This window comes from Scleropages formosus, chromosome 22, assembly GCF_900964775.1.
Source record: "Scleropages formosus chromosome 22, fSclFor1.1, whole genome shotgun sequence".
Classification (NCBI taxonomy): Eukaryota; Metazoa; Chordata; class Actinopteri; order Osteoglossiformes; family Osteoglossidae; genus Scleropages; species Scleropages formosus.
The window spans coordinates 9043061-9059193 of record NC_041827.1 but is presented as its reverse complement, the minus strand read 5'-3'; the positions used below and the strand labels follow the sequence as shown (position 1 = coordinate 9059193).

At 45.0% G+C, this 16133-nt stretch overlaps 1 protein-coding gene across 2 annotated transcripts in view; it reads left to right on the top strand.

The window, feature by feature from the left end:
- LOC108918414 (nck-associated protein 5-like) overlaps positions 1-16133 on the top strand; it is a 50078-nt gene that overhangs the window by 7938 nt on the left and 26007 nt on the right. Inside the window, exon 3 of one of the 2 annotated variants that reach the window (XM_018725597.2) lies at positions 6386-6575. The gene's annotated coding sequence lies outside the window, so the exon portion shown is untranslated. Of the gene's footprint in view, positions 1-6385; positions 6576-12977; positions 13034-16133 lie in introns of those variants that run through there. The other variant, XM_029247992.1, reaches the window with a different exon arrangement.

The window sequence follows — 16133 nt, the reverse complement described above, 5'->3', positions numbered from 1 at the left end:
AATTCTGTGTTCACCAAATCTGCACTGGCATACAAGAAAGCCTTTATTATATCACAAGAGGATATGTGTGGTTGTGGCACTATTGCTCTTCAACAGAGGAACATCTCTGTTCTCTCACATCTGCTCTTTGACATTCTCTTTACACCGGGAGGGGTGTAGTGGGGGTCCTGACTCTGCGTCTGCTTTCAGGCCTTTCAGCCAAAGGCAGCCTGTTGAGTCCAACACGTGGAACACGGTAGCAGAACACCCAAAGTGCAGCCTGCAGCATTCTTGAGTGCTGTGTGATCCAAAACGGTACACTTCTACAATCTGTAACATGTCACATTTTCTCTGGAGTGGTTTTGGGGTCAGAACCCCAAATCAGGGGCTGCTAACCCTTTTCCTCATGGGTCATATACCATTGTGGTTTTTGTTGTTGCTGCACTCTTTATTATCTGTCTTGATATGCTTTCTTTTTAAATCCCTAGGTGACAACTCCTTTTTCAGTCTCATTACACTTGCACTTATTTTTATTCATTTGGCAGACACGTTTCTGTGAAGGCGCCATACATCTCACTATACAGAACTGCTTTCAACAACAGACGTACTGTGTAGCTTTGGATACACACACATAATAACCAAAGCACAGCTTGCCTATTCATTCCCATTTTACTAGTGTAAATTACTCAAGTAGCTTCTGATAGAAACGAGATTCAATGAGCAAATATGTTAATAATCTCAGCAGGTGAGAGACAAATTTATGTTGCTGTCAGGATATTGGGAGGGGAAGTGGGTCAAAGCTGGTGGAGGAGGTGTGTTTAGAAACCCTTCATGAACACTGGAAGGGATTCATCAGTTTTGGGTCAGAGGTGGTTTGTAGCTCCAGATAAGAGCAAAAGTCATTGCTCGATTTTCCAAACCGAGGAGGTGTTTGCTGATAGAATGGCTTTCGTGCTCTGTTTTTGATTGACATTCAGCAGAATAAATTTGCATTTAATTTAGTTTGCTTATGCATCCAGTACTGGTTAATTGTTTAGCAGCTTGATACAGTTAATTCTTAATTCAGGACAGTATTACTGTACCATTATTATTCAGCTGGGGGGCGTGGTGGCGCAGTGGTGCAGTGGGTTGGACCGGGTCCTGCTCTCCGGTGGGTCTGGGGTTTGAGTCCCTCTTGGGGTGCCTTGTGGCGGACTGGCGTCCTACCCTGGGTGTGTCCCCTCCCCCTCTGGCCTTATGCCCTGTGTTGCCAGGTAGGCTCCAGTTCCCCGCAACCCTGTATGGGACAAGCGGTTCAGAAAATGTGTGTGTGTGTGTGTGTGTATTATTCAGCTGGACAAAAGTACACTTAGATACACCAATAGGTCAGCCTATAATTTCTCTTGTTACAACACAGTTACTTCAATCGACACACCAGTTGTGCCAAGTGCAACTGCCCTGAACATCTCCTCCTGTCTCACAGTAAGTAGTTTACCTCCTGCCTTCTCCCCTGCAATCTTCCCACCCTCCTCCTTTTCTGTGTTACGGTTGCCATGGCTCTGTGTCAGAAGTGCAGTTTTGGAGGGGTTTAGCAGGGGGAAATATTCGGCAGTTACTTCCCAGTGCCGTAGAAATATGACAGGAGCGCATGACCTGCGGGAAAGCCCAGACCTCCTCCAGACATTATTACAGAGCTGCTGTTCTCACACGAAGGGCAGCTCCGTGCCAGTTAAAGTTATTTACTCTTTCCTTCAGTGTTTGCCTCCTCTTTTCCTCAGCTCCTTAGGCAGGGTGGTGGTGCTGCTTCAGTATGTTCGCAGTGTAAGCGGCACACTGGGCAACCTTCACCTGCTGCAGTGTCTTTTTCTATGTGTATATGCATTTTTTTAAACTTCTCCAATTCCAAAAACAAGGCTGGAAGAAATGTTCCACTGCTTTCTAAAGCATGAAGTCAAGGAATTTAAATTATACCTCCCCCAACCATTTAAATCAATAGACTAAGCTGTTTTCTTATTATGACAAGTGTAAAGGTACTTTTGAAGTTCTATGCAACGATATAACCAGCAGGACAAATCCCACACATACACAGGGAGAATATGAAAACTCCACACAGACTGAGTGGGGCTCAAACCCCCATCCTCACACACCACTCTGCTATTGTGAGACAGCAATTCTATTCACTGTGCCACCATGCTACCTTGTGATATAGTGTTCCAGAGTTGCCTGTATCCATAGATACCCATAGACCTCTGTTCTTCTGTTGGATTTAATTCTTACCCAAATGTAGGCTAATCAGTTTCAATAATTCAATTCAATTCAAGAGTTCGCCATGTGTACAGTAAACAGTTTGTTACACCGTACAATGAAATTCTTACTCTGTGAATCCTCTCAGCAGCCTATGATGTAAATTATAAGGACATAAGGAAAGAAAAACACAAGGAGAACAGAGGGTGTAAATCACAAATTTAGAAAAATTACTATTAGTGCAAGGTCACAAATTACAAAAATGACTAAAATTACGATTAGTGCAAAAATCCAAGAAACAAGGTTATGTGCGTATATAAAGTGTGCAGTGCGCAATGTAAACATGGAAGTCGTATGTGTGCAAAGTCCTGCAGAGGTAGATTGGATCTATTCCCAGTTGGGGGGGGGGGGGGGGGTGTATTTGTGTACGCAAGGTATGCGGAGGTAGTCTGTGGTCTCTGATGTTATTGGCGTTGTGGATGTGTATGTGTGTGTTGGAGCGATGGGGGGTAGTTGACCCTCTCAGGCTCAGAGGGTGAAGTGTGTCTGCTGTGATGGGTGGAGAGGCAGTTGGATGGATGTTGTTCACAAGCCTTATGGCCTGTGGGTTAAAACTGTTTTTCAACCTTGAGGTCCTGGCTTTATCATTCCTGTAGGGTCTGCCTGTGATGGTAAGGGTGTGAAAAGGCTGTGCTGGGGATGACTATTGTCCTTGATGATGTTAATGGCTCTCCTGATGGTTCTGGCCTGGTATAGGCTCTCCAGTGACGGTAAGGATGTTCCAGTGATGGTTTGAGCAGCTTTCACCACTCGCTGTAGCGCCTTACGATCCTGTACTGTGCAACTTCCAAACCACACTGTGACAGAGCTGGTGAGGACACTCTCGATCGCACGCCTATAGAAGCTTCTGAGGATTCGGCTTGGCATGCCAAATTTCCTCAGCCTTCTCAAGAAATGCAGACGCTGACGTGATTTCTTGACCTGTTGTGTTGTGAGACCAGGTGAGATCTTCAGTAATGTGAACACCCAGGAATCTGAAGCTGCTCACCCTCTCCACCACTGTCTCACCAATATGCAGTGATGAGTGTTGCTCCCTCCTTCTCCGTGGATCTATTATCAACTCCTTTGTTTTGTTGACAATAAGAGCGGTTGTGTGAGAGAGAGATAGAGAGAGAGAAAATATGTCAGTTTCCATGAATTCATAGTAGTCTGAACAACCACAGAGGTGTTTCAGAAGTTCTCGGCCTAGTGGTGCTCTTGTACAAGTGTGCGTCACCTTCCCAGCTTTATAGCCCTTGAAAATCCTCCGTGACAAGTGGCTTGAACCAAATAGAATCCATTGTCAAATAAACAGGTTCTTTTAAATATGGTATTCATCTCTGGGTCAAGCTGAACTGAGTGTTTGGAGAAAATATGCATACAAAATGGGCACAAGGTATTCATTTCCTTTTTGTTTCCAAATATATTTAAATCCAACGTGCCATCCGACTTCAGCAGTTTACTCTAAAAGTGCAGTCGCGAAGAGCAGTGTAACGGATGTATAACTCAAACGCTCTTCCATCAGTTAAAAGGGAAATGCAAACGTAGGTTGCAGCTAAAATGAACCTTCAGGAAAAATAAATGCACAGAACATTACTTCATATGTTTGCTGAGTGCGATCTTTAGAAGATATGGGTCAACTATCAGGATTTTGCCGCACTAATCACAGCCAGACCGTTTCTGTAAGGGGTTCCCAACTGCCGGTTGTACCCTGCCTGCGAATCGTACTGAAGTTGCTTTGCAAAAGGGGCGACTGTGCTCTTAAAACAACAGGGCCATTAATCCAGTCCTTAAGCGCTCACATGCCACAGAAGATTATTGCTTGCAGATGTGTGTGTGTGTGTGTGTGTGTGTGTGTGTGTATGTGTGTGTAAACCCTCCTCCCCATGCTCTGCCTTTAAGAGCCTAACTGTTAGTGCAGGGTCAGAGTTTGCCTGTAAGACGTATGAGTGAATAAAGTCACATGGACTGTTACAAGTGTGTGTGTGTGTGTGTGTGTGTCATGTGGTTACATTTTTAGGTTGTGGGTTAATGTTAATCCTGATTTTTCAAGCGCATTTATGGGAAATAACACTGCAGTTGAAGACATTGTTTGGAGACCAATATAATAACTGGATTTATTTACTTACAGTAATGTGCAAAAGTCTTAGGCACTTAGATGTTTCACAGAAAATATTTGTTTAAGATGGTTATTTAATGTCTTCTGCATTGGTGTCGATGAGAAAGAGCATATTTTAGATTTCCAAGCATTACTTTTGCAAAAAAGTTACATATGACAGTAAGGCTTTGTATGTCGTTGAAAGAAAGTACACACACACACACACACACACACACACACACACACACTGCATGAAACCAGCCAAGCCTGTCACGCCCAGCGGTTGGTGACAATGGATGGTTACTAAGCTTTGTAGGAAGTTTATTAATTAAGAGCATTATTTTTGGAAGCATTCTCACTTTGCAGCTTTTTTTTTTTCCCCCTCCAAGTGCCTAAAACTTTTGCACAGTACTGTATTTTACCTGGTGATGAAAACCACATGCTTCCTTGCTGTATTTCATCAGAATAATTTAACTTGCTTAGTGATAACTTGTAAAGGTTTTTTTATTGCCTGCTTCCATGAACAGTTTGGCAGCTCTCAGCCACAGATCCTCAAGAACGGTTGTTGAGTTGCATGTAATAATTGTTACTAAGCGGCTCAGGCAGCTTAAAGTCGGCACCAGTGAAGTGGAATGCGGCTGGGATGTTCTCTGCCCAGCTGGGGCTCCGTCGCTGCGGAACTGCTGTGTCTGCCATACAGATGTGCGCATCTGCCTTTCTCCACTGCAGCGGTGGGCTGAGCTCCCTGCTGACGTAGCCCTGGCTGCGTCACACTCGTCGGAGCGTGGACGGGGAGAATCTGTGTATTGTAGTATGCGGCTATGCAGCTAAATGGCAAAGAGTGCGATGCTTGCACACACACACACACACACACACACACACACACATTTTCAGAACCGCTTGTCCCATACGGGGTCACGGGGAACCGGAGCCTACCCGGCAACACAGGGCGTAAGGCCGGAGGGGGAAGGGGACACACCCAGGACGGGACGCCAGTCCGTCGTAAGGTACCCCAAGCAGGACTTGAACCCCAGACCCACTGGACAGCAGGACTGCGGTCCAACCCACTGCGCCACCGCACCTCCTTGTGATGCTTGCGCTTTTTCCAAACATGATGGTGAATGCAGTTGGTTTCAAAATGAATGCCATGCCGTGTAGCTAAATGCTGTTCAGTTTGTCTGTGTTTCTCCTGCCTGTTGTGCCGCAATAATAATATAGTAATAGCAACACATGCATTATTGGCAACGTTTTCTCCTAAATTTACATTTACTCTTATTCATTTAGTAGACTCTTTTGTCCTCAAAGCGAACACGGTTCATGGGAAATAAAGGTGCATTTCACAACAGGTGAAGAATTTTAGAAGCAGGTGCATTTTTTTTTGTTTTTTTGCCAGCACATATAGCAGAACAAACTCTGCAATTGTGAGTTAGGAAATACGAAGATGATTGCGACACATCTTGTATTGCAAATGTATGGAGCAAGTCAGGAGAAGCATGTGTGGAAGAAATTGGTTTTGAGACGCTCCTCGTATGCTGAAAGGGATTCGGCTGTTCCGAGGGAGAGAGGGAGCTCCTTCCACCACATCAAAGCCTAAAACAAGAACTTGTGGATCTTTGCTTTTGGACCCTTCTGATCGAGACCACCAGGCAGCTAGAAGTGTAGGAGTGTGGTATTGTTGCAGGGGTATAAGGGAATGATCAGATATACATGTAAAAAGTATGCAGTATTTGGAGGACTTGGAACAGATTGTCAGACGAGAGCTTTCTGCAATCATTTTCACAGGTGATTTATCAGATTTGTGTTCAGCTACCAGGCGCTCTAGAAAAGTAATGCCACTATGGTTAGAATAGGAGCTGGGTCCTGCAAAGACATTTTGTGTGACCTCCACAAATTAAAGATCATGTGTTCTCAGATGGAATGTAAGGGAAGTGTCCCTTCAGTTCATAACAAACAGCTGTTCATGGAGGTAATGGTCTGAACTTTCATCATTTTTCTATCCAATCTAACATCTTCCTAATTTTATTTTTTTTGCCTGTTTGTTTACAGATTTCTCTTCCTCTCCCAGCGATCATCGTCTTCCCTTCTGACTCTGATGCGATAGCAGTGCATGCTGCGGGAAGGACAGAAGTATGGGACAGGTCTCTCGCAATACACGCTGCTGTCTGCTTTCCCAGCTGCCAGAGGCCTCGTTCATGCACTGCCTGAGACCCACGTAGCCAGCGCTGCAACCTTTAAGGTAGGCTGCAGCATTGAGCTCACTTAGCTTCCCTGAAGTCTGTTACTGTCAAGTTTGACTTGAGATTAATAATGTTTTAATCCTTTTTTGTTGTTTTAATCCAGGGAAAAATTTGTCTGAAGTAAAAATGAAATGAGGGAAGGTGTCAATATGTTTTATTCTCTCTTGATTATGATGAGATTCTATCTGGCGAAGCCTCCGTACATAGTTTATTTTTAAATGACAACGGTTTAGTCTCACCGCCGTACAAATAAACGTTGGTTGTGGTCTGTTCTTCTGGCCCTGTCCCTTTTATACCCTTCCTCGTCTGTTCACAGGAGATCCTCATACCAGTCAGTCAGGGTTCTAATAGTCTGATTAAACGCCCAACCCTGTGTTGATACCGGAGATTTACACCTCATTCAGATGTCCAGGTCTCAATAGTGGAGCTTCCACCATAATGCTGATTTATACTCTGCTTCCCCAGACACTGAGAGGCCCACGGTCTGAACTGGAGCACAGAGAATGGGCTGGGGTTAGCTTTTTAACAGGAGAAATGAGCCCTCGGTGTAAATTCGGAGAATGCCAATGAGAATGGGTGAGCTGGAAAGAGAAGATGCCATCTGTTAATGAATTATTTTAATTTGAGATTCCACTTGATGAATTATTCAAGTCACTTTCAAAAGAAGGCAGTTTCCTTCCTCCAGTCTCTGTTTTGTTTGTCTTTGTGTGTGGTTTCCTTTGGATGTTTAACTCTTCCTTCATCAGCTAATGGATAATAGTGCTGCCAAATGGACTAAAATTTGTAACAACAAGAGAAGGCTTTAATGACTGACAGTTGTGATGTTGCACTGAAACATGTTGTCATCAAGAATATTTTAATGAAGCGTGATAAGGGTAGCTACAGCATGATGTTGGTGCTTCACTGTTATGAAAGGCTCTCCGATGTAGGGTGAACACTTGGTGCACGTGGTAAGTGTTTTATTAACGTAAACATTTGACATCATTTTTGGGTAAGAGTTATTTTAAGCGAGCAGTCTAGAAGAATGCTTCCTTTTTCAGAGATAGCGGTAAAAGGTAAATGCAGAGAAGGCATTGCCCACAGTGTTTTTGTGCCAGGTGGACAAACATGAGTGTTGCTGTGCCACAAATGCTATGCAGCAACTGGGGGCCCTCAGGAAGCGAAACATTCCAGAAGTGAGTAGCCGGGTTGGTATGGATCTGGGACCAAAGTGGACTGACCACCCTATATGGTAATTTATGGGCCAGCAACTGCCGCATGGCCCTGGGTTACAGCACTTCCAGGTTTGCTGGTAACACGGTACGAGTTAAATGCGTTTGTTTGGCTTTGCTTCGTTTTAAGTTCATGGGCCCCATCACTTTTCTGCAAGTTCCACAGTATAAAGCAGGAAGTAAGAGTTTGTCACTGTGCTCATAGGTGGTTTATGTCTAGTAAATATTAGATTGCAGAATTAATTTCCAGTTAATGTCATTCATCTGCAAAAGAGAAATGTAGGAAAATGTCTTAATGCATCCATGCACTGTACAACTTACTTGTTCATATCCTCTTAAGTTAGTTTGTAATGGCTTGAGTGACATGTTGAAGCTGGCGTTATGGGATGTGGAATGCCAGTTAATAGTTTTTATAAAGCAGTCAGTTTTTCTTCCAGTATTTTTGTGAATTTCCACCTTAAAAAATAATACGAAAAGATGTTCATACACGATTTAGTAGCTCACTGACTTCAGTGTTAAGTTCACCCTTAAGTGCTTGGAGTGCTTTTTCCATCAATTTTGGTTTTGTTCTGTACTTCAATCTGCACGACACATGAGGGGGAGAGTTTTTGCAGAAGTGGTTTTATTTATTCAGTCGGGGTAGTCCCAGCAGTTTGAAACTTGGAAGGTTACCGTCCTCCTTAGTGTTGCTCTTTTCATATTAAAACGCAACCTGACAGCCAAGGCAGCCGTGGTGTTTCAGAGTGCAGATATGGATTATTCTAAATGGCTAAAGGAGTGTGTCAGACCTGTGATCTCTCAGGGTAGCCCATCTCCGTTCGCCCCCCCCACCCCACCCACCATCTTGCCTCCTGACAATTGGTTGCACTTTGATCTCAGACTGCTGTTGTCTCCTCGTTCCTGTTTATTTATTCATTCTCATCTCTCTCCCGAGCAGGGTCCTTTAATTCCGTTATGCCTCGTTACTGGGGTATTAGTAGCAGTCGGGAAACATTCAGGAAAAAAGGCATGGCCTAGGATTTAGAATATCAGCACCTCGCAGGCCGAAGGGTCCAATGCGTCGTCATCGGGTCGGCTCCCAGAGAGCAAAGCAGCCCCCTGCTGCGCCCCTGTAACAAAGTGCTTCTTTATTTCTGTCATGCTGTAAAGCTGCAGGGCATATATATTTCAGAACAAATTTGTGAATCATGCCCATTAACACACCTGCAGGGATCTGGTAAGCAGTGGGGTGGCAGGGTTACAGGAGAGGACCTGAATACAGAGTGAAAGCTCCTCCGTAAGGTCACATCCACAATTGTAACAACTCTTGGGCAGGTCAGAGTAATGCTAAATTTAGCACAGAGGCCTTGAATTTAAGGAAGGCTTTAATTTTTTACCCGCAATGTTATGAGACTCTGTATTTAATTAAGATGGATTTGAATAAGCAGCTGCTTTTCACTGGCTTGGCAAGACTTGTTACTGGATAAAGTTTAGTGCTGTATTAGTAATGGTAGCATTGATCAGTAAATCATTCATTTAGGGTCTTTATTCATGGAAATGCGCATCGTTTTATTGTCTCCATGGATGTAATTATGCAGAAACGATCCATTCCTTTTCCATCGTTTTCACAAAGCATTTATGCACCCAAGGGTCAGTGTGATGCGTTGGGCATGGGGCGGAGCATATTGGGTTGGGTTCCAGACCATCACAGATATGCACACTGTGACACGAAGGCCATTTTGGTGGCACCAGTTAACCAAACCTATGTCTTTGGTCAACGGTAGGAAACCCACACAAACATGCAAACTCCACACAGATAGACAGGGCCACACCATAGCCCACACCTGGAAACTGTGAGATGGCAGCAAGACCCACTACACCACTATGTCACCCTGTAGAGAAAATAGCTTGCATTAATCCGGTAACTTTATTCTTTTTTACACTTTCAGACTTATAGTATAAATGAGTATCTTTAGTTCATATATCCTTAGATATGTATGAATAAATCGAAATCCTGCTGTTATTGTCACATCCAAGCTCGCATCACAATCGACAGCACCTGACACCAGTCAAGCACCAGACACCAATCAGTACACATACCCTTAAAAGACCCTCCCTATTCATTCCCTTGCTGATTCTCACAGAGACAACCGTCCCGTCTGCCCTATGTCCTGTTCTTTCCATCCCTTGCTTCCTGTCTCAGTTCCCCGGCTTTCGACCGTTCACCTCGTCCCCTGACCACATCCATGGATCCTCGCTCTCATTTGAACGCCGATCGATCAACTCTTCGCCCGTCCCCAACTACGAGAGCTTGCCTGTTCCCTTGGTTCCTGACGACTGATCCTGCGCTTGGGTCCAGCCGCCCCCGCGTCCTCGGTTCCGCGTGACAGTTGTGTGTATGATGTATCTTTGCAAAATGGGATAAAACACCGCTTAGTCAGGGATGTCTTATTTCAGCAAGATCTGACGGTACTGTGACTTACAGCAATAATGACCCATTTTTCATATGGAGAGTGTTTATCCACAGACAAAGTTATACACACATACATTTTCGGAACCGCTTGTCCCATAGGGGGTCACAGGGAACCGGAGCCTAACCCGGCAACACAGGGCGTAAGGCCGGAGGGGGAGGGGACACACCCAGGACGGGACGCCAGTCCGTCGCAAGGCACCCCAAGCGGGACTCGAACCCCAGACCCACCGGACAGCAGGACTGCGGTCCAACTCACTGCGCCAAGTTATAATACAAATAAATTGGAGAGTGGATCTGTGTGCGCGCACGAATACGCGTGCAAGCACGTGCAAATTATGATCGGTCCCTCATGGGATCGACTTCGGTTCATGTGTGAGTGTGTTTGTGCTGTCCCCTTCTGCTACTGTACAAACTGCTTAAATTCTCCTCACTCTAATGATGGCTCGAGTATAGCGTAAAACGCAGGATTCCCACTTTCTCTTATTTTAAGATTAATTTTAAAAAGGACAGGCTACCGGTGTTATTTTTAGGCTGACGTCTCGAAATAGTTTCTGCAGATAATTTTATCTGATGTGTAAATACGTGTGGTGATGTTTGTCGTATTTTAAATATGGTTGTACTGTGGAAGATAATTATGAACAAGTGCGCTTCCACAGAGTAACTTTGAATGTGTTGATGAGTAATTGCCGCAAATGGCAGTAGATAAGCTCACTAAAGGAACGTCAAAGCTGGGGAATAAATGAATCCATTAAGTTATTTTTAAAATTTTGGCTGCTTAGCACGTGACACTTATCAAAATGAATTATCTTACAGTTTTGCCTGCTTTTTTGAATCAATTCAGAGTTACACCAGTTTACCCTTGGAAGCTGAACTGAAAGGTCCCCATCATTGATCACTGTGCTATGTGTGTAGTCTGATAGCCTAATAGCCAGTTCATAGAGTTTTGTAGTATGTTGTACACGATTTAAGGAAAAGAAAGTGTGTAAGTTTGCTTTAAGTGTCTGACTGAGACTGAAATGAAATGATGTATCCTGCCAAAGGTACCCTACCGGCTCTGGTGACTCAACTGTGCAGCTTATATTTCTCCCATTTTGTTTTGGTAATAAACACACAGTTTTGAATAATTGTTGTTCATCTCAAGTCTCTTAATCCATGCTGCGAGCCTGGTTTTCGAGCCCTCCGTGGTATTAGATGAATGGGCAGAGGCTATCTCCGCTGCTCCATTAGAGCCGTGTTGCTTCCTGTAAGGTCCTGCATGCGGTGCCACGTCTTGAAGAGGAAGGCGCACACAAAGAAATCGGGATTGCCCTTTCGTAACTGCTTTTGTTTATTGAAATCTCAATTTAAAGACAAAAGGTGCTCTTTCAATAAGGCTGGGGGGGTTTGGGCCCTTATGGTGTGTATGGTGTGTGTGTGTGTGTGTGTCTTTTTCTGTACATCAAGGCAACAAATCCACATCTGTACTCCTTCGGCAAAGCTGGGGTTACATAAGGGCAGTGGGACAGAGTGCTTACCCGTGCTACAATGGACCAAAGGTGGCCAATGTATTGAACATGAGTCCTGTGCAGCGTGAGCGTGCCGGCGGTGTAGTGGCTGCGGTGGTGCTGTGGTGGGCACTGCGCTCGTAGTCAGGTCAACGGTGACGCTCTGTCAGACTTTCTAGGTAAACGAGTTTCCCCACTTGTCCTGCTGGCCACCAGGACGCTGCAAATGTTTTACAGTCCTTGGACTTTGTTTGTTTGAGAAGCTCCTTAATCTTACCAGTGAATATTTTGTTAGAAAGGGGATTTTTTTCGATGGGGAATTGCACTCGAACGGCAAAGACATCAGAGAAGAAATTTGGGTTGGATATACTTCAACATCATGTGTTACCTGCTAACAGAAACCGAAATCTTTGGACGAAAGCAGTTTAGAAAATGTTATTCGGCTATAAGATAAACAATGGCTGATTGAAATCCCTCCTACCACCACAATGTACCACTGTAAAAAAAAAAAAAAAAAAAAATAGCGTGGGTGTTGTTATTGATTTTCAGTTACGATTTGCTCCAGTTCCTTTCGCACCCTTGTCTCTGTCAGTATTATAGCGCAATCTGCCAATTTTTTTAAGTCAAACAGGGCATGAAAATCCTCTTAGTTGAAACCGTGGCTTGCGCAGCCAAAGCTGAATAGCCTGCGAGATGCCATTGAGTCGGGCAACCAGTCGGATATCCTCTCCCTTCCCTCGCTTTGTTTCTCGTGTGGCATTGTTCCTGCTCAAGGAGCAGCCATCTCTTCCAGGCTCTTCAGCAACTCCAGGGTTAATAGCTCCTATAGCTCCTAGCGGTGAGGCGGAGGGGGGCGCAGGGATGGGGCGGGGCAGGGGGGAGGGAACCGGTCCACAGCTGTTGTAGTAGGCTGGCTCTGTCGGACGAGGAAGCCTGCCTCTTTCTCTCTCTCTCTCTCTCTCTCTCTCTCTCTGCTCTCTCTATCTGCTCTCACTCTCCTCTCAACCCCTAGAACAATGGGGGACACGGCAGCTGCTGCAAACAACAGGAACACACGCGGGCTAAGGAGCGCCGTGCTACGGCCTTAGGTTCCACACCGTAATGAGGAACCAGCTCTGAGCGAGAGGAGACATCCAGTTTGGAGCGAATGACACTCTGCCGTTGTGACAGATCGCTGACGCTTTCCCTCCGTGTGCGTTAGTCATGTGGGACTGGGGGTCTGCACTTCCACAATGCTGATACCGGATGTTCCGGGAGGCTCACGATGAAGAGTTTCCACAAAGAAGGAATTCCAGACTAGAGGAAGGAAGGTACCTTGCTTGTTTTAACCGGGGTGTTGGGGAGGAAGAGAGATGCTGTGTGGCTCTGCACTGGGGGGTCTCTCTGTGTTTGTGGCTGTGTGCATCTTGTTGGCTCTCAGGGCTTTGTTGTGGTAGCAGGACAAGGAGGGCAGAAAGAGTCGGGGTGAAGGGTCAGGGCTCTGTAGGGAACCCCCATTCTCACCCCCTGTCCCGGTTACCTTCCTGAGCGCAGGGCCTACAAGGGCCGTTAGGTGGCTGCTGCTAGAAACATAGGCTAATTTTCAAATTTTGGAATGACGTGAAATTGAGTGCGTCTTCCTTGTCCATCAGTCCACTGAAACTGTTCCGCACGCATCATCCTCACATAGTCGCCCACTGATTTCGGGAAGGCAATGTGCATGGTATGGAAAGGAATGAGCGCTACGGAAAGGAATGTGCATCTTATCATCGTCGTTTGTCCCGCGTGCGGAATCCCTACACTTGTGAAAAACGGCCTTTCGCATTTGGCGCTTCGTGTCATTCAGGCAGTGAGGTGAGAAACTGGAAGAGCAAATATGATGCTGAGCATCGCTTCGATTTCCTCAGCCTTCACAAGGGCTCTCCTTTTGTGTTGCGTGAACCTCGGTCGAAGGGTCCTGCCTGTGAAGTGTCGCGGGCGTCATACGCAGTGGATGCGATGCGGCGGCGCAGCCTTGTAAACAAATGTCCCGTGTGTGAGAAATATCTCTTCTTAATTTCTGTCTGTCTGTTCCCGTGTTAAGTGTGAGCTCCGGAGCCGGTTCTGTTTTTCAAAGCAGACTCTTAAGTTCTGCTGAGACTGACATCTTTGCTCGGCTGCCTTTGTGAACCTGCTTGATCGGTATACAACTGGCTGAACTAGAAAAGGCCACTGATAACGCTTGGAGACCACAGTTTACCTTACTAACTCAGCAAGCGGATTCAGTTCTAAAAAATGTACGGTTCGATTAACCTTTCAGAACAAAAAAAACAGCACGGCGGCAAAGTAGGTATCACCGGCGCCCCGCAGTTCCTCGGCCGTTGGTTTAAATCCGTCTGCGTGGAGCGCGCATCGGTTTTTTGTTCTGCGTGCTCTGGTTTCCTCCTACAGAGACACGTTTCAGCGGAACCGGTGACTCTGAATTGCCTGCAGTGTGTGACTATGTGAGCGTGTGTTACATTGGGGTTTTGATTGCAGCCCCATAGTGTATGTAGCATTGCTAGTCGCTGTGGACGAAGGCATCAGTTAAATACACAATAATAATAATAATACTAATAGTAATAACAACGTGTGTCCATTAATGAGTGTGTAATATTAACTACTCCTTTGTCACTTCAAAGTAGGTAACTGAGAACGCACTCCACATGAGGACAGCAGGGATAGCCCCTACAGAGAGTAAACAGTACATGACCTGTCCACGAAACCTGCTTACTGGTCACCTTATCACCTGCGCTCTCTGCCATCCCCCTACCGCTCGCTGTCCGCTGACGTTGCTGTCAGCAGCACATTTCCACGTTAGTCAGCCTCCGGGAGCGTGAGACGCAGAAGGAGCTCCGAGGTGACCAACATGCTGGAGCCCTTGAGTCACTGGTCTGGCTCAGGAGGCTGCTATTTAAACGGGAGTAAGTGGAGGCCTCAAGGCTGTTAGCACATTAGGTGGAGCTGCCAGAATCGCTCAGAACTGCAAATTAAATGGCACCAGTCCTTTATTGTGGAGCGCTGAAATATAAATAGCCCTTTTCCATTAGGTATAAACATGTCGTATGAAATGAAAAGCTATCATGTGGAGCTGGATTTATAATTTGCTTTAGACTCTGCGGTCAGAATTGGAGGTTTAAAAAAAGACCTCGGTTGGCTCGACCAAAAATTTCCTCGTAGAACTACTGCTGCAGCGGGAGCGTTTTATTTAACTTTTGCGGTCAAGTTTGTAGATGCTGTTCTGTTACAAAAACGCCTTGACGCGAAACGGTGTCCTTGTTTGCGTTTGTTTTTGTTGGCACGTTCGTTTTAATGGACGGTTTTTGATGGAGCTGAACTTCTTTACGGGCACTTAGGTTTTATGAAGTGCAAATGTTATTTTGTGCTCAAATTAAAATGCACACGTTTAAAGCAGTCCCCAGAAATGCATTCACGGCAGAAACATTACATGTTGACAGTACAGCTGGCTTTTGTCTGAAGGCAGATGGGGAATTCTGCTGACTCGACAGCGACTCTGTTTTCTTTTCTCTGCAACCGCAATTGCTAATGATGTATAGGCATTAATTAGGCCATGTTTCTTTTTCTTTTCTTTTTTTTTACACAGATGTTCCATGAGTTTATGTGTGTGGTTTGTCCATTGTTATGTTCAGAGTTGGACAGTTTTTTTGAGTATCATTGGTGTCCCATTTACTTTCAACACATCGCTCTAGCAACAAATATTCCTGGGTGCCACATGGTAGTGTTACATTTCCATTTTTTTCATTTACCTGGCTCTTTTCTCCAAAGCCATTGTCTATGTCAACAGCTGGTAGTCTAGTGGTTAGAGCTGCTGCCTTTGGACCTGAGGGTTACAGGTTTAAGTCTGGCCTCTGCCTGTAGTACCCTTGAGCAAGGTAATTACCCTAAATTGCTCCAGTAAAATTATCTGGTTGTATTAATTGTAAATAGATGAACAATTCAAGTTGCTTTAGAGAAAAGTGTTTGCTAAGTGAATAAATGTAAACAAATACAGCTGGGTAATTTTACTGGAACAATTTTAAGGTAAGTACCTTGCTTAAGGGTACTACAGTAATAGGTGGGGTTCAAAGCAGCAACTTTTGGATGCAGAGGCAGCAGTTCTAACTACTATGCTATCGGCTGGCCCGTTACAGAGGGACTTTTGATACACATTATACACCTGATCATAAAATAAAATTTAAGCAACTATCCACTCAGTTTGACTTAGTGGTGTTCATGAGACCCAAGTGAATCAAATTGTCTGTAAGAGAAGCAAGCAATCGTTTTCAACAAGACTAATAATATAAGCCAGATGTAACTTAATTATGAAATCTGTGTCTTGTGAGGCATTTTGCTGCAATTTGTTGCAAAGGGCATTGCTGTACGTCAGATATGTCTATTCCAACTTTCTTATTC